Consider the following 24627-nt stretch of genomic DNA (forward strand, 5'->3'; position numbering starts at 1 on the left):
GGATCATCCTGAGCCAGACTTTAGACACATCTACAGCATTTGAGATGATGTGTAATATCTGAGCAGCCAGCACCTGAATTTTCCTCTTCAAACTTAAAGAGAAAGAAATAGAGATGCAACAATAGAAATCATTACAGTCAATCTGTCCAGGTCTAGACTTTGCTCTCTCTCTCTCTCTCTCTTTGCTCATCTGTGCCACCAGTCATTTCTTTGTATCTCTGTCTCTCTCTCTTTTTTTTGTTCGCCCTCTCCGCATCTCTGTGTCTCGACGCTCAGCCCATTAATTGTGCCCGATCACTGCCACATGCCTCAATGAAAATAAATTGCTTTTAATTTGGGCTTTTCCTTCTTCCACCACGGCCGGCATCACTTAATTTCATTAACTCTGAACCTGTAGAGCGCTTCTTTTCTTTTTTTTCAAAAGCGTCATCTCACGGACGCACTTGAAAATGAAAAGAAGCCCCTCTCTCTCTCTCTCTCCCTCCTCTCCTCTCTCTCTCTCTCTGCGCTCCTCAATTAACAGAATCGTTTTCCTTTCAACTAAAATGAATGTTATTGAAACCAATTAGCATGGACTGGAAAATCTCTCGTTAATGAGGGGAGTGTGGGTGAGTAAACAGGAATGAAAAGATGAAATTAGAGAAGAGGCTCTTCTTGTTGGCCTGGAATAATGACATGCTTAGTCGCCTAATTGTCTGGTGAAAAGCACCGCTGCGATGGTAACAGATTGCGGTGTTCATTAGGCAGCAATGGGCCACCTGCTGCTGGGGCGGCGGGGCCCCGCAGTCCCTCGTACACGTGTTTATCCCAGGGGGCGCCTTTTCTTTTTTCTTCTTCTTCTTTTTTTTTGGACACAACGCTCACTATGAAAAGCAAATGAGCTTTGCCAATATGCTGCAATGTTGTGTCCTTATTGCCAAAGCACAGAAGCATGATGTGTCAAAAATCTAATGAAATGAACGAAACCCAAGAGTGTGAAGCCGGAGGGGGTTTTTGTTTTCTTTTTTTTCTTGATGATATTTAGCGAGAAACTACCTATAAAAATAAATTTAAAAAACCACTGTGTAATTTCATTATGAATTCTAAAAAGATAAGTATTCTGCTCGTCATTACCGCTATCATATCTCATCACAGGGCCTCTTTATTGCTGCTTCTGAGGCCCCAGTATGGACAGAGTGAGAGGGTTGAGAGAGGGATAATGGGCCTCTAATTGCAGTGTGGATCAGGTTGGGAGGGGGCGGCGGAGGCATTCTCCCAGTATTTATCCCCCCCCCCCCCCCCTCCATGAAATATTTAATGGCTGGCCCGGGAGAAACAAACTCTACACACATTCTCTAATTCATAACCCGGAGATAGTATTACAACATCCATCCATACCTCCATCCCTCCTCTCTGTCTTCTTATTATTATTCCGGACTGCACAAGAAAGAAGAGAGAGAGAAGAAAGATTTAAACGTAGACCGCTCCTAAGTGTAATGTTAATTAATTCAGAATTAATTCTCGCATTAGGACTAAAAATGGGGGAGCGCATACTCTTAAGCTCAGTGGGGTCCGCTGTTGCTTTGAGGCAGAGTATGGATTTTAAAGAGCTATGACCCCCCCCCCCCTCCCCCCTCCCGTCCTCCGTGTAACAAGATAACAAAAAGTCATCAGCCGCGGCTTCTTTTCAAATGTTTTTTCTCGCTCATTTCAGAGCAGCGTGAGACTTTTTCGTGCGTCAACAACACGCTTGTGTGTATGCATTTCCACCGTGTATTAAAAGTGTACGTGTGTGTGTGTGTGTGTGTGAGCGTGCACATCTACGTTGTTTCAGTGTCGCTGAAAACCTTAAATAAGTACAAATAAGTCCCGTTGTTGCACGTCGCACAGCTGTTGGTCGTCATCATCCTGCAGATAACTTAAAGGGGTGTCAATTAAAATGCTGCTCTCTATCTCACAGCCCCTCACACACACACACACACACCCCACACACACCCTCCTCCCTCCTCTGCCTTTCAGTGAGTTAAGGTTAAGGGTGAGAATGGAGGTGAGAGAGAGAGAGAGGTTAGGGGTGGACTGCTCCATTTTTTATATATTTTTTTTAAGTAAAGCTGAATTGTTGTGAGTAAATATGAAAAAGATCCATGTCAGCATCTCTTGCTTTAAACAGCTCACCTATGTATTGTCGATTATGCACACGCAGCAGCTCAATTCATTCATGAATTTCTATTAAAACAGGCCGAGTCGGTCCCTGTGGACCTCTTCCTGTTTAGAGGTGGGGGGGGGGGGGGGGGGGGGCTGGGGTCTTTCTCTTTCGGAAAGGCTAAGCGTCCCCTAGATGCTCGCCCCCCCCCCCCCCCCCACCATCACCCGCCGTGACCCTGGTCCCGCTCCCCTCTGGAGACAGTTCAACCTCTGAGTGCTCACGCCGGTGGTTCTGAAGTGTAAACCATCACTGAAATACTTGTCTTTGTTTACAGTAATTGGTTGATGTAAATAAATAACTCATGAATCCAAACCTGGAATAGTTTTTGGGATCTTCAGCTATCGGCCTAAGGCTTTAAAAAAAACGGGGGAAAAGCGTGTTCTCTGTCTATCTGAGTTAAACACCTGAGGTACCGGGAAACTGGATTAGACGTTATGGTTCATCATAACTTGATTAAAGACGGAGTTGATGAAACAACATTGGTTTGATGCTCGAGTTTAAGCAATGGAAATATAAAAAATGTGGTTTCTATCTGTTGGGGTGCATATTATGGGGGGGGGGGGGGGGGTTGCAATAGACGTGTGTGATGGAAACACAGATTACATTTTAAATTACGGGTGTATTTTAGGGGTCTTTGGGGAATCGGAGAGAGGAAGCGGCGCCTCTCTTTTCTCTCTCCCTTGAGATTCCCTCCGCTTAATTGATTTACTTTGTGTGCGACGACACGCCCACTCGCACGTGAGCGGCGAGCGGCGGCGTTGGCACGTGCCGGGACACCCCCCCCCCCCCCCCCTCGACATGCCGATTTTAAGCAATTAAGTGTTATATTTACTGCGTTTCGCCAGCTTTGAAAAGCCTGTTAGCGAAATAGTGTTTTTCTAATTAATACTAAACACATTGGCTGATGAGAATGGAGTTAATTTTGCATGGATTTGATCATAAATCAAAGTCTTGGTCGAGATAGGCAACACAATTTCAAAGTCATGATCACCCAAAGTCGTTAGAAAGTCGTCCTCTGAGAAAATTTAGACAAAATCCCATGACAATCCATCCGGTATTTCTTAATATCTTTTGTTCTTTATCTGGAAAAAAAGCAAATTCAAGCCAATATTGTGCAAGATGGCTTAAAATTGTAAACTAAAGGGGGGGGGGGGGGGACACTGGGGAAGCGGGGACGAGCGGGTGACAGGTGGGGACAAGGAGTAGTCTTTAAGTATTGACGAATGAATGAATAAGGAGTTATTGAAGAGCCCATTGATCGGAAGCCAATTCAGGATTAATGGATGCCGATAGGTTGTCTTGGTTCTTGAATAACCGATTAGGGTCAGAGGAGATGGGTACGCTGATGCAGTCCTCCACTGTCCTTCCCCACCTCCGGCTCCTAAATCAATCCTCCTTGTTCATGCTTTCCGTCTCTTTATTGAAGCTGCACGGACAGAAATAGTCCAAATGTTGACGAGCTCTATCGTCCCCACGCATTTGTTTCTGGACATGTCTGCTGGTTTATGTCGGAGTGAGAGGGTCCGATGGCGGGGTGGCGAGAGAGGGGCCGGGCGTTAATGGGCGGAGGGAACAGGGCCGGCATTGTTGTAAGAAAGCTAGAATCTGATATCTGAATATCTCATCGTCGTTAGACTGTTTCTTCCTCTGTGATTTGATCATCTAACTTTTACCTCCCGGGTTTTTATACTCTGACATTTCCTGTTTGGTTCTGCGTTTCCTTCTTCTGGAGGGCGAGAGGAGGAAACTGGATGCATGTTGTACTGGATTTTGATTAGAAGGAAGCGTGTCTCTGTGCACTCTCTCTTTGACCTCGGGGAAACAACGATCGTCTCCGTCCGGCCCCTCGTCCACATGTCACTCTCCTTAATGTCGTAATCGTTGTTATATCGTCACGGTTACGGTCTCGCCTCGTCTAGCCGCATGGCTCTCTTATACACACATTTAAATGTCGATTAAATGACTTAGAAAATGTAATTGTAAAAGCATTAACTTCTTGTGTTTGTATGTTTTTTTAACCACAAGTGACTTTTTAACTGCAGTGATTGTACCCGTGTCCTCAGATTGTATTTCATACATTGTTGTCGTATTTTTTGTTGCTTTATGGACTCATGAGTCTGGAATAAGATAAATATATATGGACGGCAACACCAGTCTTTCAGCCGGTTCCCCAAGTGAGTCCAGACTTAAGACGTCTGTGGGATGGATCACCATGGATATACCAGAAGAAGAATCCGACTGACTTTGGTGGCCCCCCACTTTTCGGAGATGTTTTCTTTGACTGAGGTATGCACACCTGTGTGAACTGGGTTGTGATGACTTGAGTCTTAGTTTTGGTTTTATTCATGCTGTGATCTAAAAATATTATAATTCTTTATTTAAATTTGTGTATATATTGTCTGAAACTGTGTGTAATGTGCTGCTGCTGCTGTCTTGGTCAGGACACTCTTGTAAAGGAGATTTTTAATTTATTTATTATTATTATTATTTATTTTTATTTATTATTTATTATTTATTTTAATCTCAATGAGTCTATTCCTGGTTAAATAAATGAAAAATAAATATATCCATACCTACTGTCACAACTGTTGTAGCGAGAGAGAGAGAGAGAAGACCCAAAATAAGGAAGTTGACAGCTAAGTTCTCGTTCTTCCCAATAACTTTAACACAGAAACTTTAATCTTCTTAACTCACTTAAGAGAATCATACAAAATAACAGGCCAAACACGCACCATCACCATGGATCTCACCGGTACAGACCCACACATGAGGGATGAGAGGAACAGGGTTTACATACACAGGGGGGGCGCAGGTGATTGGACACAGGTGCAGGTGATTGGACACAGGTGGAAACAATCAGGGACAGGGCAGACAATCACAGGGACAGGAAGTGCAGGGAAACAGAGGACACGATTTCAAAATAAGACACAAGACACAACAACTCCAGATCCTGAGACAGGTCAAACTTTCCCCTCGTCCTATGAAACGTCCTAAACAATCTACGAGACGCATCACCACGACGTCGTGTCCAGACGACCACGCTCCTGATCCCGATGCCTTATTTTTCCTTTTGCTACGCCATGAGGCTGACTAAATATTTTGTGTTTTGAGTGAATATTTAACTACATGCACACATGGTCAAAGTGGTTTATCTATATATCGCGCCGCCTCGGTCTCTCACTAATTATAACGGACTTTGCCTCGTCTTTGCTTTTATAAATCCGTATTTAAACTGTAACAATATTAATCTGAATGCCTGTTATTGAATTACGTTGCTCTGAAGAACGTGTTTTGTCTCGTCTGGTAATAGCAGCCCTAATGTATCCGTCCATTGAGGTTTATCTGAGGACTTTACGTCCAGCAGTTGAGCCGTAATCCACTCCAAAATACACTTTGACTCTGCTTTAACCACCAAATAGCATTTGGAAAAATAACATTGTGATTAATGCATGCTAACTACATAATAGAGCTTAGAAATGTAATTAACAGTAACTTCCTGCAGCTAATTGGTATAGCTCTGTTATTCATTCATTTCCACTGAGGACACAAATGTGGGATATTAGATGCATATTAGAGGCATTACTTTTTGATGCTAAGAACACAGCTTAAAGAGCACCATTTATTATTTATTGTCTCTTTTGTTTTCACTCGGGATCGCAGCAGTGTAGTGAATAGAGCGGTTAGCGTTCGCTCTGCCGAGAGCTTCAAGCGGCCGCGCTGTAAAGTGAGGGTCTTACACTCGCTGAGGAAGACAGATTCACTGATGTCCAGACGTTCAGCTCGTCAGTGGGGAAAAAGTCAAAAGGGCAAAAAAGAGAATGTTTCGCGGCCGTTAGGGATAGAAAGTCAAAAATATGAGATAGAAATTCATAATTATAAGATAGAAAGTCAAAATTATGAGATAGAAAGTCGAAATGAGATCAAAAGTCATAATTATGAGATAGAAAGTCGAAATTATGAGATGGAAAGTCGAAATTATGAGATAAAATATGCGCATGTGCTTCAGTCGCGCTTTTTATCAAAATAATCTTTTTTTAAATATTATTATAAAATAATAATTGCACAATAGCTGCTTGTAGGATATCTTTATGAACTGGGCTGGGTCATTTGCATAGAAAAAGACCTATTTTAAATGTATGCATGCTACCAAATGACATGTAAAAGACACAGGTGCATCAAGATCACAATGAGCCTATAGAGCCAAGGAAAGTGTGTGTGTGTGTGTGTGTGTGTGTGTGTGTGTGTGTGTGTGTGTGTGTGTGTGCGTGCGTGTGTGTGTGTGTGTGGATGTGGGTGTGGGTGTGTGTGTGTTGGGGTCATGAAGACCAATGGACCACACACTCGAGGAAGAAACAAGGAAAACAACATGAAAACCCCCCAGATATGCTCACAAAGCTCTCCTCCTATTGTCACCACCTACTAATATTACAATACAAGTTCTCCATCAGGTCGCCTCACACTGTGAGAAAGAAAATCTGAGCACCTGTTCCCCGGAGTGTCGGAATTCAAGCGATTAGCAGGTTGCCGTGCAGAAGGGCAGAATGTGAGAGAAAAAAAATCCTTTTGGAAATTTGCATGGAAAAACAACAAGTTGTCTAAAATACAATTTTTTTAAAAAGCACAAGAATTTGAATTTTAGGTGGGCAACAAAATGCCAGATGATGTTGCTCATCTACATTTTGAAAGAAGCGGTTCATCACGCACATGGCGCACACAAACACACACACACACACACACGCACACACACGCCGTCTCACTTCCTCCAATCTTTTGTCACCCGCTGCAACAAATGCCCCACGCAGGACGAGGGCACGGCAGGAGCCTGATGGGAAAATGGGAAATGGGCTATCATCAGGATAACAGGGCACCGCAGTCCACTAATCAGATCAGGAAGTTGGGTGTGTGAGTCTCGGAGAGGGAAATGGTGAGTGTGCGAGAGAGAGAGAGAGAGAGAGAGAGAGAGAGGTTGGTATCGCGGAGCAATAATGGCGTTTGTGTTTTAAGAGGCAGAGTCGTGGGCATCGCTTTATCCCGGCGAGCGGCGTTTCCGTCTGAGCGTGGTGGATCAGCTGGCCCGGAGAGGAGAGTAAATATTTAGTTCCAGGAAAGGAAACGTGTATTTCCCCTCCCTCTAGCTCCAGAACAATAATTCCCTCCTTCTCAGAATAGCAGTAATTATCACACTTCCCTGCATTCACCGAGCCGCTCATTGTCCGGCAGCAACTGCAGTGGCTCGAGACGTATTGTTGAGAGTTGGGGTCATTTCATTGTGTGAATACGTCTGTATGAGTGTAAACCCATCACTCAAATGAGGAAACCATCCCCAAAAAAACCTCTATCGATCTATCTATCTAACTATCTATCTGTTGGTCTCTCTGTCTGTCTATCTATCTAACTATCTATCCATCTATCTATCCATCTATCTATCTTACTATCTATATATCTATCCATGTATCTATCCATCTATCCATCTATCCATCCATCCATCTATCTATCCATCTATCTTTCCATATATCTTTCTAACTATCTATATATCTATCCATGTATCTATCTATCTGTCTGTCTATCTATCCATCCATCCATCTATCCATCTATCTATCTAACTATCTATATATCTATCCATGTATCTATCTCTCTGTATATCCATATATCCATCTGTCCATCTATCTATCTATCCATCTATCCATCTATCCATCTTTCTATCTATCGATCTATCTATCTGTAGTGTAGTCCATCGCACAACACAAAGAAAGTTATCTCTCCATCTCTTGTCCAACAATTGGGTCACATAATAATTGTAACTACAGAAAATGAAGCACGTACCATAAGAGCTGATAGAGTCATGGAATAGAAGCCTCACCAGAACCATAAGAGCTGATAAAGTCATGGAATAGAGGCCTCATCCGAACCATAAGAGCTCATAGAGTCATGGAATAGAGGCCTCACCAGAACCATAAGAGCTCATAGAGTCATGGAATAGAGGCCTCATCTCTGGTAGTTACGGCTCCATGAGTTTGACTGAAACAGCTAATTGTTTGTGATATATAAGAATCGTAAACGGCTGATTGTGAGCAATTCAAAACCAACGGCGTGCCTTCAAAGGAGGCCGTGAAGACAGACAGAGCAATCAGTGATGAATATATCTGAGAACGGGCACATTGATTGGAAAGCCGACGCCACGCAGCCGGCCCACTAACCGGGGAGGAGAAATTGTGAGACTTAAAGCTGGTGTGATGCGACCGAACCGGCCGTCAACGCGGTAGAGATTGCGGGAACTGTGACAGGATCAGAGCGAGTGCACAAGACGAGTGTATGAGGCGCTGTCACTCACACACACACACACACACACACACGGACGCATTAGTGTCTAAAAGATACTTGATGCTGACAAGCTGATAAATCAACATTATAAAGCTTTACTGTCTCCTTTTTGTGAACACACACACACACACACTCCCCAGGAGAATCTCATCTTATTTACAATAACCTGACACTCCACCGTGGTGGAAATGGTATTAGATTCTTGATGACAAATAAAGAGCGTGAGGAAGAGAGAGAGAGAGAGAGAGAGAGAGAGAGGGAGAGAGAGAGAGAGAGAGGGTTTTTCTCTGCATATTTCTTAGTATGCATGTTGATCCTGTTAGGCTGAAATGCAATAACAGAGTCGTAGGTCCGCTCTACAGGAGGAAAGACCCTCGCAACTCCCTCTGACTACCTTCTATTTATCATCTGCACCATAGACTGTCGCGGCAAAGAATATATTGCTTTAAAAAGTCGCCGCCGTAATAGCGTTGATCTAATTTCCATAAATTTTCATCTCGAATTTAATATTTCTTTCATCGGCGAACAACATAAACTATTTAAAGAGAGAGGGTGCTGGGGTGGCAAACTTTTTCCCCTCCCTCCCCCGTCCTTAAATTTGCTTTTCGGATATTCCCTCGTGATGGATACCGCGGGAGTCCGAGGAAGAGGGATTCACATATTGGGCCCCACACACGCACACACACATACACACACACACACACACACACACACACACACATTCATGCACATCCCAATTGGAGTAAGCATCATCACAACATCAATGAACCTGGATGTCACATTCATACATCATTTACTTTACACTGCCAGGTCTAACTCATTTCAAAGACTAACCTTTTTATTTATTAAATGGTACCAATAAAGCCCCTGTCTGGGTGCTGAGTCATCAGTTTGATTTAATCAGTTGTTGTCCATTACATGAAACACATTGCAGTAGTTGGCATACAGATGTTTACTGTATGTGCTTCTTAAGCCTCCCGGTGACACAATTCTACTTAAAAAAACGATGATAAAAAAATGTGGCTTTAGACATTTATTTACGTGTATCTACCATTTTATTCATATATTCCACTGCTTTTTGTGAACCCAAGACCTTCAGTTTATCAATTTCAAACACAAAAACAGTTCGTCCACATGAGTAAAGGGACGTTTTCACAAGAGATATGAGGATTTAAAAAAAATTTAACTTCAATGTTCAGCTTTAGGGCCAAATTATGTCTTTACACTTCCACCTTAGGACAATTGTGCTTAGGAATATAGAGAGTTGTGATTATTCTGCAATTTTTGATGCAAGAAACATGGGTATATGTCATATGCCTTTAAAAGGTGAATTTAAGAAATTGTGTAAAATCGAGAAAATGACCCCAGTCCCCACAGGGTTAAAGATACGGCTTTTCTCTTTTTAAATTCACGCTGTACTGTGGACTATGGCTCAGACATTGCTTTGTCTGAGCGTGATTTGAATCTTTCAGCAGAATATCAACAAACCAGCCCAAATGATGCTATTTTATCAGCCGTTGCTTAAGTCTAGGGAACTGCAACTTTGGTTAAAAAGATTGTAGTCATAGATAAAGCTGCATCAATCAATATCTTCAAATGAACAATGGGTGAAAAGCATATCCCTGTAATTGTGTAATGTTAGATTTTAGTTAGTTAGTTTTACGCCACAGTAGGCATAAAAAAAAGCCTGAGTACATAGCTAACGGTTCGCTAACATGCTAGAGGTAGCAACTTTATATTAAATGTGCGTATGATCTCCAGTCTGTTGTGGAGTTGGACTGCCAAGTAGCCAACAAATATAACTAGAAAATGCATTTCCTGCTGAAAATGCATTTGAATGCTAACATCTGAAAGTTTGAAGCTAAAATGTAAAAAAAATTGCTGAAAATGTCTGAAAATAGCCGACATTTTTTTTAAAGTTGAAGATTTTTCTCCATAGGATCTAATGAATTAAAAGAACATTAAATTGTTTAAAGATACAACAATTGGAGAAATTAGAAATATGAAAAGTCATACCCCTCTGGTCCTGAAGAAGCTAGATTTTTTAATATCTGAACGATTTCTGAAGCTGAAAATATGAAGGAAGAGAAAAAACGTACGGAAGAAATAGAAGAATAACTTTAAGTAAAGATCACAATATTTGAAGCATTCCAACTAATTCTATATCTATATATTAATACTTTTTGTAACTTTTTGGCTAAAGTTGGAGAGATCGCATATGCAGGGTCAACCATCCAGCCCCATCGCAGAGGTTGTGTCGCATCTCGTATGTCTTTGATTCCTCTGGTCATTATTTGAAACAAATATCGGTTCAAACATTCATCACTTTCATTGATGTTGAATCTGCTTTTCCATGTGTCTGCAATGCGGTGGACATCATTTATCTGCGTTGCATGGTATGGATGACGATCGGAGGTCCGTACTATAAGCACACATCCTGTGATTGTGAATTAGATCTGTGAGGTCGCACGTTACACATTGATGTTCCTGAACGAGATGTTGACGGAGGAAGACGACAGCCTTGTGGGAAGAAGGCGGACGATCGTATACACACCCCATCAAAGACCTCAGGCCCCAAGAATGTCATTATCCACTGCTACCACCACCAACAATAAGCTGTATGTGTGTGTGGAGAAGCTCACACTGTCCGAGGTGTGTATGCATTGTAGTCATAGAGGAAATCAAATGGTCTGTCAGTGATACAGAGAAGCCATTGCGTGTTTTCAGAAGACTTTGAGGTGAAGGGAAACACGTTACACTCAGTTTAGCATCTTTATGGATTTTAGAATTTTATTGCAAACTTTAAAGGGTTATCAAGGCCCGTGCTCCTGGCTTCCTCTCTGACATTTAACCCCACATGAGCCAAAGCTCAGCTCTAGATCCTCGGGCAGGGATCTCTTGGCTGCTCCCAAATTCTAGGCCGAGGACAAAAAGTGGGCGAGGGTTTGACTGTTTGACCTTCTGAACTCTGAAACCACAACATTTAGGCTTGTTTAGCATTTGCTGTTATATCACTTGCCTAAAAGTCCATTTTAAAAGTAGTGTTTGCTATCAAATATGTTCATGTTTTATTATTTATTATGATTAAATTCATCGAATTGATTGATTTATAAACCTGTCTCTTAAACTTGCTCAAGTATGACATTTTATTGGTAAATAAAACACTGCTTCGGTGTCAGAGATTGTCGCTTGGTCATTTGGCAATGGAAGCCAAAAATGCATTGAGTTGCAAAACCAATTCTCATAATATCAATGTGAGGAGAAATATGAGCGAGACTCGGGTGAGATGGTGGGTGAGATTTGAGAAAGGAGGAAGTAAGTATAGCAGATGCAGAGCTTTACTTGACACTAAAAGTTAATCGTACAGCAACCTTGATTATTCAATTGTTAAGTTTATACATTAAACGGCATCAGCCACGTAGAAACATAACTTTGAGAACGCGAATGGTTGCGATGGACGCACATTTTTCGCCGTGCAAATGACGCTAATAGAGCAAAGTGAAATTAGCCTCAAGTTAAAATATTTCAACTTTAGAGAAAAATTCGCCCGACGGCGAGTTGCGAAAGCCAATCAGCGTTGAGACGCTCCCGCCGTCATCACTAACATCGTGCCGTTGGTGAATTGGCTAATGCTACTCTAGCATATATATATCTATATATCTATATATAGATATATAGATATATATACTGTACTTCAAATACAAATCATTATTTCTAACCTTGTCAATGTCTTGACTATATTTTCTATACATTTTGCAACTCATTTGATAAATAAAAGTGTGAGGTGATCCCAAACTTTTGAACGGTAGTGTATGTATGATATTTATGTTATGAACCCGAACACGAGGGCGTTAGCTGTTCCGACGTCTGTGGGATGTCAACAACAAGTATAAAGCACAACTCGTGGTTATTTCTTCCGTGGTGGATGAAGGAAATGATAACTGTTTCCACGGAGTAAAACCATGGAGATAAGCCCCGCCCCCTATAAGTTGAAATATTTCAACTTTAGCGAAAAATTCGCCCGACAGCGAGTTGCGAAAGCCAATCAGAGTTGAGACGCTCCCCCCGTCATCACTAACATCATGCCATTGGTGAATTTAACTGGCTAATGCTACTCTAGCATATATATATATATATATAAATATATATATATACAGTATGTTTGATATTCATGTTATGAACCCAAACACGAGGGCGTTAGCTGTTCCGACGTGTGTGGGATGTCAACAAGTATAAAGCACAACTCGTGGTTATTTCTTCCGTGGTGGATGAAGGAAATGATAACTGTTTCCACGGAGTAAAACCATGGAGATAAGCCCCGCCCCCTATAAGGCGCGAATGAAGCGAATAAACCGCGACTTGTCGGGCGAGTAAACTCACGCGAGTAACTCAGTGTGGGCGCGGCATTAGACTCCCCCCCCCCCCAACCGACTTTAACGCAGCTGTGACAAGACAAACGGTGAGAGATGACGAGCGCGAGAGACGGTAGAGGATGAACCGTGTGACACGGCAACGCGAGTGGACTTCAGTGGGTGAGCTGCAGCAAGGGTGACGTGGCAGGCCTGCAGAAGACTGAAGGGGGTCTGACTGAGACAGGGGGGGGGGGGGAGTCAGGCAGCAGGTGAGCGTGTGCAACCGGAGGGGGGGGGGGGATTCATCTGTCCTGGGTTCAGACACGGCCTCATTAGTGAGCAGTGAATTACACTCCAGACACGTCTTTATGTAGACTAATCATATTACAGCCAGCGCGCTCAGCTTCACCCCCGCGGGGAAGAGAGAGAGAGAGCGAGAGAGAGAGAGAGAGAGCGAGAGCTGGTGGAGGGTTGGAGAACTTTACCATCGGATGTGTCCGTGATAACTCAATCTAATCCGGCGCCTCTGACTGAAACCATTTGTATCTCTGTGTCCGGCTGCGTGCGTCACACGACTCGAACCCCGGCTCCGTCGCCCCCCCTCTCTCTCTCAACTCTCCCTTCATCTCGCTTGTTTTCTCCACACCCCCCCCCCCCCTCTCCCCTCCTTCCCTCTCTATCCTCTCTCTATCTCTCTCTCTCTCTCTCTCTCACCCACCCACACTCCCTTCCCTTCAAGCGAGGGCCTCCCTGCCCCCACGTTTGTCAGTTCTGACAAGCTGCTTTAATGGGCGATGTGGCGCGTGCCTCTGACCACTGAGCACAGTCATTAACCTTCAGCGGCATAATTGAATTCAAGGTTGATTGCTCGTGACCCCCCTCCACCCCCCCCCACCACCCCCCCCCGCGCCGAGGTCCCTCTCAATGTACATATTCATTATGGGGCCCCGGCTCTAAATGGATTGCACAGGGAAAGCTGTAGCAATCATCCAGGCCTCGGCGGGGGCAGGGGGGGGGGGGGCAGGGGGGGCACGAGGACGGAGCGACGGGTGGATGGAGTAAAAAAAAAGAAAAGGGGAGGGGCACTAATTGCATGCTAGAGGAAGAGGATCAGATTATGAAAAGAGTGAGAGAATGAAGATGGATCCCCGTGACACTGTCAAATTAAGGGCAAGACTTGTAACGCGCCGAGACACTGAAATGTACAGCGGCACCCGCTCCTCCGGGCGGAGAGGGGGGAGATTGGGGGAGATTGGGGGAGGAAATGGTGTGGGATGGAGAGAGAGAGAGAGCGAGAGACGGAGGGGGGTAAAGAGCTGAGAGCGAGAGGACACCGAGGCTAAGAGAGAATTGAATGCGGAAGAATGAAGTAATATAGACGTGCGTGCACACACACACACACACGCGCGCGCGCACATACGTACGCACACACATTCTCGGGCTGGTTTCAGTGTGAAGGGGAGCATATATCACATCACCCCCTCCCCCCCCCGCCGCCCACGAAACACCACCACCGGCCTCCACCCCGAGCCAGCAGGTCTCTAACTCTTCCCTCTCTAATAGCTGTCAGATTACTATCAGCCAAACAAGACATCCAGCCTCGCCTCCCCCCCCCTTTCTCCCCCATCACCTCCTCCCCGCCCTTCACCCACCCCACTGCCCATCTTCCACATTACCCTCCAGTCCTCCTCGTTCTCTGCCGTTACGGCGCCTCCACCTCCCGCGCTCCTCCACCCTGCGGTGGCTCCTCCTGCTGAGCTCTACGAAGTGAATATCTGCGTCAGTAAAGATCTTTTGCGAGCTATTAATTAATTTAAAAACATGTTTGGGTTGCATGTATGTGAAACATTTATCTGGCTCAGTGGCGGCCGGCCAATAGAGAGCCACGGGGGCCTGGCCCCACCCACCTGGAGCCACATTTATTTAATATACAAAGATTTATCGATTAATATTAATGTAAATTATACAAATTGTCAATATTTGTGTTTTGGAGGTATGGAATATACTAAGAAATATTCGTAAAATAGGATATCTGCACATTATATGCTTTTCCTGCACGTCCGAATCGTTTTGGCCCAGAAGAGGCGGGGCTAAGAAGCAGTTGAGCCTATTCCTGATTAAAGATATAAATGAGTGATATACAATTCAGCCAATAAGCTTCCTAAAATTGATATGAAGCACACAGAAAACACGAGAACACCAGGACACACATGAGAAGTCCTCAAGGAGCCATATTGGGCAACGTGGACGTCACGACAGCGGGACGACGGACACAGGAGGAGGTGAAGAAACACCCTGAGGATAAAAACAGGCTCACTTTAACCCTAACAAGGTTCATAGGGGCATCTTAATATATGTTCTATTAGATTTTATAAAAATATATGATATTTATATTTTATTATAATATATTTACGATATTTATATTGTATATTTACATTAGCTGGTATTTTTATATCAAATTATACTGAATATTATTTTATATATGTATTAATATACTGAACTGTATGAATAAGATGTCCTTACCATGTAAATGTTAAAACAGGCTCACTTTAACCATAACAAGGTTCATAGGGGCATCTTAATATATCAAAATGTTCTATTAGATTTTATAAAGATATGAGATTTATATTTTTGTATAATATATTCATGAGATTTATATTGTATATTTACATTAGCTGGTATTTGTATATCATATTATACAGAATAGTATATATATATATATATAAATACTATTTTCTATATATATATATTTATATAATTGTATGAATAAGATGTCCTTACTATGTTCGTGTTGGAATAAATGTTAAATATTTAACTACAAAGTAGGAATGCGTGTTTGATACTTTTTGGTATGTTTGCTGAATTGATTGGATGGCTCAACCAAAAAATTAAAAATTATTCCACCAGCCGCCACTGATGTGTTTTTTATCCAACATTCATGGCTCCCCGATAACGGATCTTCAGAGCGTCATCATCAGGCCAAATGTTTGAATTTGTCCAATATCTTATTTTATCACTAAATACCAAAACGAATGACATTTAGCTTCCTGTTAATAATAATATTAATAATAATAATAATAGATAATATGAATGATACATCAGACTTATTTGTTGCTTTTTGACTCTTATATACTGTAGAATACAATGTAATAAACATGCTAAACGAAGTTGGATATGATCCTAGCAGTAGCATGCTAGCATCACGTAGCGTAGCATTTATACAGCCTCGATGGATTTGCTATTAAAAGTTAAAAGTCAAAGTTAGCATTGCTGTCTTGTTTTGTTCTCCAGTCCTTATCAATAAAGTAAGTGGTCAATAAAAACTAAAATCATAGTTATAGTGGAGAATAATTACCAGTCGAAGGGATGATCCACAACATAACGCAAAAGTCGGTCTCACTGTTGGCTAAAAATGTACGTGGAAAGCATTACTAAATTATTCATTCACCATTAATAAACAACTCTTTGTGAAGGGTCCCTTATCAGAGCGGTTCTTTGTGTCAACAAATTAGTTTAGTTAGTTTAGAGCAGGGGTCGGGAACCTATATGGCTCTTCTGGTGACGGCATATGGCTCCCACACAATTTTGAGTTGAAAATAGCATCATGCAGCACCAGAAGTCGCATTAAAAGCAAGGCATACTTAATTTATTATACGTTAAAAACACTATTTGGCTCTCAATGAAGTATATTTAGAAATATTTGGCTTTTATGGCAGTCAAAAAGGTTCCTGACCCCTGGTTTAGAGTTTACCCTTTTGCTTGGCCTGATGCTCCACTACTCGACTGTCGTCTGGCCGGAAACCTCTCCGCCCCTCCAGACAGCCAGCGGTCCGCAGAGAGTCATCCAACTGTCAGTGCTCTGTACAGTTGGCTGTGTGTGTGTGTGTGTGTGCACAGTTTGTGTGTGTGTGTGTGTGTGATCATCCTTTATCCCCCCTCATCATCACTAACAGGGTTTCCCAGGCTCTGGCCAGGAGAGTGTGGGTCACAGGGCAGGAATCAAACTGCAGAACAATGGAGAGCTTCCTCTACTTAACCTCCTAATGGGCTCTCAATGGCTCCCCTGGCTCCCTCAAAACTATCCGCCACTGGATTCACTTACCTCACTACGCCAACCAGGGTGTGTGTGTGTGTGTGTGTGTGGGGTCTGAGTGGTGTGGACATGGCACACTGTAATGAAAGTGTGTGTGTGTGTGTGTGTGAAAGAATGTAGGTGTCAGACAAAAAGAGCCAGACAACAGACAGGCGGGCCCAAACACAGAGGAGGTCCAACTGTTTCCGATGATTTTTTTTTCTTCTTCTGTGTGATCAGATGCAGGCGGTGGACGTGAGCGCTGGGAGTCGAATGAAGCGCACCCAAAACAAAACACGTGTTTCCAGGTGTGTGACGCGTTTCCTCTCCGCTGACCGATGTCGATGTCGGCGTACGCGAGTGCAGAGACTCGGCTGCGCTATGTTACACTTCAATAATTACTTTACAGTGTGTGTGTGTGTGTGTGTGTGTGTGTGTGTGTGTGAGAGTCCCTGAGCACCTCACAGACCCCCGCAAATCTGCAAAGACAAGTGGCCTCATTTATTTTCCCGTGGAGGGGAAATAATTTAGCGACGTCGGGCCGCTAACGAGCTCGAGCGGAGGGATTTACTAATTGGATTCACTTTGTTTGTGTCATTTTAATTACGCTCGCGGTCCCCGGCCCTGGGAGCCACAGCAGTGATCCTTCAAGTCTCTTATGCTATAGTCCCAGCAGAGCTTCTTTTTTTTCACACACACCAACAACAACAAAAAAACACTGAAGTCGACTTCCTGTCAAGCGACGCTGCGACAGGCCGCGGGGGGTTAATGTTAATTTGTTGATTCTGAGCATGTTTGGCTGCCGTGTCACTTTAATCTCTTGAAAGCACCTCAAAAGGTCACCCCCCCCCACCCCCCCACCCCCGTCTTCTGATACAAAACAAACACACCCTCTCTAAACTTTTTTGTTTTTTTTGTTTTTGTGTGGTGATGAATCATTATTTATTGCTGTAAATGAAAGACATGTGTGGGGGATTTGGGGGGGGTAGGAGCTTTTTTTCCTGCCTGTGTAGTCTTAAGCGGTGTGTTTATGTTCCGCTTTTGAAGAGGGGAAAGCTTCACCGAGCCGAACCACTTTGAGGTTCCTTTTGAAGTGTTCCCCGAAGACACGCTGGCTAATTATTCGCCGTTTCATGATGAATTCGGCTGAGTTCATTAGACTGTTTTAACTGATGCTGCTTTCTTAGATCCTGTCCGCCTCAACGCACACACACACACACACACACTGAACCGTTGTGATAATTGAGTGATTAATTGAAACCTAATGATCAGCGTCGACCGTATGTTTCACTTTCATTTCAAACTTGACGTTTTATTATCAAGTTATTACTCAAGTTGCAGGCGGAAAGTGACGTGAAGTATTCAAGGGAGCAGCAGTAAGATGTGAAGATGTGAAGTTGCCTTGTATAGATAGATAGATAGATATATACTTTATTAATCCCCAAGGGGAAATTTGTCGAAACAGTAGCAGCACCAATAAACCAAACACACAAGAATAAAAAACAAGAATAAAAAACAAAACACAAAATATAAAAAACAGGGATGAAAGATATAGAAGTATACAAAGTAAAATACAAAACAAAATATATTTGTACATATACAACACACATGCATACACAACACACAACACCAATGACAAATCAAATCAAATAAAAAAATATTAAATATAGACTGTGCAAAATGCAAAGTGTGTGTATGTGTGCAGTGCAAATGAGTACCTAAAGGCCTGAGAACATTATATTTAATGAGCAGGAGCTATTGTAAATAGTAATTAAACAAAGTAAGAGTTACCCGGAAAGAATTTAATAAAATCCAAAGAAAAGTGCTGAGAGGGTCGAAAAAAATGCATATAAGAGAGAGAGAGAGAGAGAGAGAGCAAGAGAGTGTGGCGGCTGCCCCTCCATGGTGTTGTTAGTGAGGGTTTCATCCCATCCGTCCCATGTTGTGTGATAGTGATCAGTCTTTAGGGACCCGCCTCCACAGATGAGGTCAGTCCGAGCTGTCAATCACACCGCTCCGGGGAGGGGGCGGGGTCACCTCGGGCAGTGAATCCCCAAACTCCTCCCCCTGGACCTTCAAATTGGAAACACTATTGGATGAAGAGGACCCTGCATTGTGTTCACCAACGACGCTACGAATGATTCAATGAAACTATGAATTAATTTAAGCTCGAGGACGTTCCCCGGGGGCCTCGTGGTGGAATGACGCTCGGGGGTTTGTTGACCGTCCAGTCGAAATAATATTATTATAACACATTGTTGTCAAGTTACGCCTTTTAGATTTTTTTGCAGTTTCCCACTTGAGAGGAAATAGATCCGTCTACACAGATTTAAAAACTGGGATTACACTCAGACCACACAACTTGCTTTTTTTTTTCCTCCTTTTTTATTTAGGTAGGTTCCCTCCAAGTCATGTGACAATCCATGTAACAAAGCCACAGCTTCATTCACTAGAATGAGGTGAAAAACCTTTAAACTGAAAAAAAACACATTTCAATTTAACTGTAAAAAGCAAAAAACACTCATTTTAATTTACAATTATTTGTATTTATATATTTTATTCTTAGTTTTTATGTCTTTTTCTGTTCATTTTTGACTTGACTTTTGTAGTCTTGTTTCTCTAAAATGGAAATAAATTATAGAATTTACTCTGCAGTGGATTTTTTTGTTTTTTATTCTTGGAAAATAATATATTTTACGTTGTGTTTCGCTAGTTCACATGTCACATGTTCACAAACTTTAGATCAGGGGCGTCAAACTCATTTTCACCGTGGGCCACATCAGCATCATGGCTGCTCTCTTAAAGGGCCGGAAACGCTTTATAAACCTCGAACATATTGTTAAACAACTCTCTTTGCATTTGATTATTGTGTATTCGAGTGTAGAACTATTGTACGTAAGAAATATTCTCTAATATTATAACATGAATCCATTTTATCTGAAACCTTCAAAATAAAAGCACAGGATATTTTTCTTACATTTCTTTGAGAAAGGTGATGAATATGTCTTTCAAGTTGTCAGGGGTCACATCAGATGATGTGGCGGACCTTGTGTTTGACATTTCCCACTGCTTCCAGTCGGGATGCTAAGCTCAGCTGAGCTAAGCAGCTGTCGGCCGTCTCGCCTCATTCCTCACAGACAGATGTGAGACGGGCACAGACAGCTTCTCGTGGAACGGCCCCCCCACAAAGCCAATAAGCGCATTTCTCCCATTTCTTTAAAACTATTCCTTTTGAAACTTCAGTCATTTGAACGCGACCCGCTGCTGCATGTGCATGTGCGTGTGTGTGTGTGTGTGTGTGTGTGTGTGTGTGTGTGTGTGCCTGGATGTCTGTCTCTGTCCACTAAAACTAACACAGCCGATGAGCTGTATCAACATCTGAGCTGATCCCAGATATCTTTTTTGTCCAGGAACAATATTTGAATGGGTAGAACAATGCCTGCACAGAGGCGACGCAGCTGTGTGAATACACACACACACACACTAACACACACGCACACGCACACACCGAGGTCCATCTCCAAAGGGTCATCGTACTTAAAACACAGCTTACAGGAAGACAGTAGCTTCACGCCGGGCAGATATTAATGTTCCCGCTTTTTTGGTTGTGTGTGTGTGTGTGTGTGTGTGTATGTGTGTGTGTGTGTGTGTGTGTGTGTGTGTGTGTGTGTGTGTGTGTGTGTGTGTGTGTGGTGCTAAAAGGACACAACCAAACTCACACATGTACAGCTGTGATGGGCTGGCGGTTTACAGTGTGGGCCTTTTGGATCTACCAGAGGGAAATGTATTCTCTCAGTTAGGCTCATGTTCTCTCTCTCTCTCTCTCTCACTCTCTACCTCTCTCTACCTCTGCCTCTCTCTCTCTCTACCTCTCTCTACCTCTGCCTCTCTCTCTCTCTCTCACTCTCTTCCTCTCTCTCTCCCTCTCACTCTCTTCCTCTCTCTCTCTCACTCTCTACCTCTCTCTACCTCTACCTCTCTTTCTCTCACCCTCTACCTCTCACTATATCTCTCTCTACCTCTCTCTCTCTACCTCTATCTCTCTGTATCTACCTCTCTCTACCTCTCTCTCTACCTCTCTCTCTACCTCTCTCTCTCTACCTCTCTCTCTACCTCTCTCTACCTCTCTCTCTCTCTCTCTCCCTCTCTCTACCTCTCTCTCTCTCCTCTCTCTCTCTCTCCCTCTCCCTCTCTCTCTCTCTCTCTACTTCTCTCTCTCCTCTCCCTCTCTCTACCTCTACCTCTCTCTCCCTCTCTCTCCCTCTCTCTAACTCTCTCTACCTCTACCTCTACCTCTCTCTCTACCTCTCTCTACCTCTCTCTCTCTACCTCTCTCTACCTCTCTCTCTCCTCTCCCTCTCTCTAACTCTCTCTACCTCCCTACCTCTCTCTCTCTCCCTCTCTCCCTGAACAGATACTCTATTCGAGCTAACCCTACCTCTCTCTCTACCTCTCTCTACCTCTCTCTACCTCTCTTTACCTCTCTCTCTCTCTCTACCTCTACCTCTCTCTCTACCTCCCTACCTCTCTCTCTCTCTCCCTCTCTCTCCCTGAACAGATACTCTATTAGAGCTAACCCAATGGAGATACCGGTTTCCTCTTTAAACTTCGTACTATTACCAAACTGTGAGGTGAACATCCTGGTCAGTGTCTCTCAGAGCAGCTTTTCTTCAGCTAGATTACGCATTCAAAATTATTTCTTTTTCTCCACGGTCCAAATGGTTTTAATACATCGTAACCTGTCAATTACGGAGTAGGAAAACTCCGATCTCGCATAATTAACAAGCATAATTATCCAAGCTGTGCCAGGAGTTTGAACCCAGAGATAAACCATCGTTCACAGACACAGTCCCAGCGTCTCCTCCAAAGACCAACAACAACGGCGGTTAATTGGTGGGAAAGTTAATTAGCAGCGATGATGTAATGTCCTCCACATCTGTTGGTGGGTTCAGGCTTCATAAAGAGCCTCTCTGCATTGGCCCGTCGTGATTCACATGACCTTTATGTTTGTCTGAATGTTTCTTATATACTTGAATCTTTGAAGATGCATGACTAATCCAGCGACATCGCGAGTCATTTCATTACCAGAATACAATCACTTCAAGTCAAAAAGATGCCGACTGGAGGGCGGTATTGATTCTATTTTGAGAGCCGGCGTATGCGAGGGCGGGCCGGAGGCTCAAACGCTCGTCAATCATTGGCTGGGATCTGATTCAGGACCGTTTTCTTTGTGAATAACTGTTGGATGTGTCGAATAAAACACACGGCGATACACACAAACACTGCTTTTTGAAAATGATCCCGTGAGCCGACGCCAACTCTATTTTAATCAACACTTCACCGAGGAGAAGAGAGGCGTCGAAGAATCTAAATGTCTAAAACCCCGTCATTTTGACGACTGTGATATTTGTATAATTAAAAAGGAGAGGCTACCGTCTGCACCTTATACGATATGACTCCTGCATTGATGAAATGATCTATCTTGAAATAAATTAATATGTTTATCAGGTACAGAGGACAATTTAATAACTCACCTGTCAAAAAAGTACCCGATTATGTCTGGGCAAACTGGCAGCTGATAATTACCCACAATTCCTGCCAGAGGTTTTGAAAATCTTTGGCGGAAAAAAAGAAAATTGATGAAACACAATCTAAATTAGGTTACGGTAATCCATGCCGGGTTCTGATGGGAAAAGGCCTATGTGAGGTGGATAAATGAAAAAGATTCCGGGGTTAGATTTACACAAACCATAAGAGCTCTTACAATCTCAGTTTCATTTATTTTGCCGTCACTCTTAAGTTACAGTGACTCTCTTGATGTGATCCATTAGGAGCTGTTTTCTCAACACGGGGAGGAGGACTCTGGCTCATGTTCAGACCACCTGAGCGTAGACGTCCTCCCAGGCCGCCGGCTGAGTGCCGCCGCAGGTCTGTGTACGTCTTCACTATCAGGTTAGAGCTCACTTAATGCAGCCTGTGGTCATTTCTGGAGGGATGAATAGCGATACCAAACCCACTCGGGCTCACATGTTCAAAACATGAGCGTGCAGAGACACCAGGTATGACTCAATGTGACATCACTCATGCTCTGGGGGGGAGAAAATCATTTTTTATTTCAATTTTGGAGCATTGGATGGTTGCCCTCACAGCAAATAAATTGTAAATATCGTCAAAGACCAACTTAAAAGAGTTCAGGAATAGTTTGACGTGTTGGGAAATATCCGGTATACTGTGGTAGTGTCTTATCCTGTACTTTTTGTTATTGTTTTATATTTATTATGGTCTGGCAAGGGACGACAACTCCATTTTAGCTGTATAGCAACAATCTAATGGTGACAGTTATGTTTTAACTGTACATGGTCCCTTTGAAATAAAGTTAATAATAAGAATATTTGAAGCAGTTGAAGAATATTTTGACATACTGGGAAATGTCCTTATTGGCATTATCGCGTTAAATGATTCAATAATTTTTTACGAAAGAGTTTAAAGAAATCTTATTTGCCGGGTTGATGACGCCGAAAATGAAATCATCATAGTTTTATGATTATTAACATAAAGTTTATTTATGCACTGTGTCATTGCGGTATCTCTGCTGTGTCATCATCCTATGCCCCAACCTTTTTTATTAAATCTTATTAAATTAAATTTGTTCTGTTTGGGTGGGGGGAATTATCTATGTACTTTTAATTTTGTACTTGTGTATTTAAATTGTTCTCTTTTTCTAACTTGCTGTGTAGTTTTCTGTTTAATGTTTAATGTAGTATGTTGTTCTCTTGCATTGTGAAAATATTTGGAAAATAAAATATTACAAAAAAAGAAAAAACATAAAGTTGTATTCTACATGCTACCAGTCCCAGCTCTGGAGATATTGGTACAGCTTTTTTATTTATAAAGTATTTGTAGTTCTATTCATTTTACTTTATTTTTGTATTTTTTTCTATTTTAATGTTTTGTACTATCTGGACCTTGAGTGAAATAAAAGTTTGATTGGTTGATTGATTGAATACATGGTAAACAGCTCGCTGTCCGCAGGTAATAAAAAAACACCTGCCAACTGACGACAAAAAACTATATATCCAACATAAGCAGAGCACTTTATTAACTAGCATTACTGAAGATGTACTGGAAGCTTATTTTGCTGTAATGATGGTACCAGTGAGAAGGGGGATATGGCCTATAGATTAAAACTACAGAAGACAAAGAAATTATTAACTTTCAACCAGATTTCACTTCTTCAAAAATGAATAAAAGATGCCTCTTAAAAAAATATATATATATATTCCTTTCCCCGGGAAGGTCTTCCAGCATCTTCTCATGTGGCGATATGATGAGAAAACGGATTCCACGGATTGTTAGATGCTGTTTAGCAGGTCGTGTGAGGTCACGGTTACCGCTGTATCAACACATCATCGATTTGTATATACAGTCAATTTTTTTTTAAAGTAGAAGAATTCTGGGCAATAAAAAAAAATGTAATGTGCAAATTAATTGAACTCATTTAATTCTAAAGTGGGCTTCAGCGAAAGCCAGCAGTCCCAAAAAAATGGCAGAAAACTTCATTATTTGGATCAACTGACCACATATTGGTTCTAGTTTCTTGCGTGAAAACATCTTGACCTCCAGGACGCAATGCATTGTGGGGCAGTTGTGAATGTATGAAACAGCGGGAACTCGCTCCACGCTAAATTGAACGCGTG

The 24627-nt window shown here is 42.5% G+C and overlaps 1 long non-coding RNA gene across 1 annotated transcript in view; it reads left to right on the plus strand.

Moving 5' to 3' along the window:
• LOC130211263 (uncharacterized) overlaps positions 1 to 23053 on the plus strand; it is a 37438-nt gene extending 14385 nt beyond the window's left edge. Inside the window, exon 4 of the long non-coding RNA XR_008834980.1 lies at positions 22762 to 23053. This is a non-coding gene — a long non-coding RNA (uncharacterized LOC130211263). The remainder of the gene's footprint in view (positions 1 to 22761) is intronic.
• The last annotated feature ends 1574 nt before the right edge of the window (positions 23054 to 24627 follow it).

This window comes from Pseudoliparis swirei, chromosome 20, assembly GCF_029220125.1.
Source record: "Pseudoliparis swirei isolate HS2019 ecotype Mariana Trench chromosome 20, NWPU_hadal_v1, whole genome shotgun sequence".
In the NCBI taxonomy this organism is placed as follows: domain Eukaryota; kingdom Metazoa; phylum Chordata; class Actinopteri; order Perciformes; family Liparidae; genus Pseudoliparis; species Pseudoliparis swirei.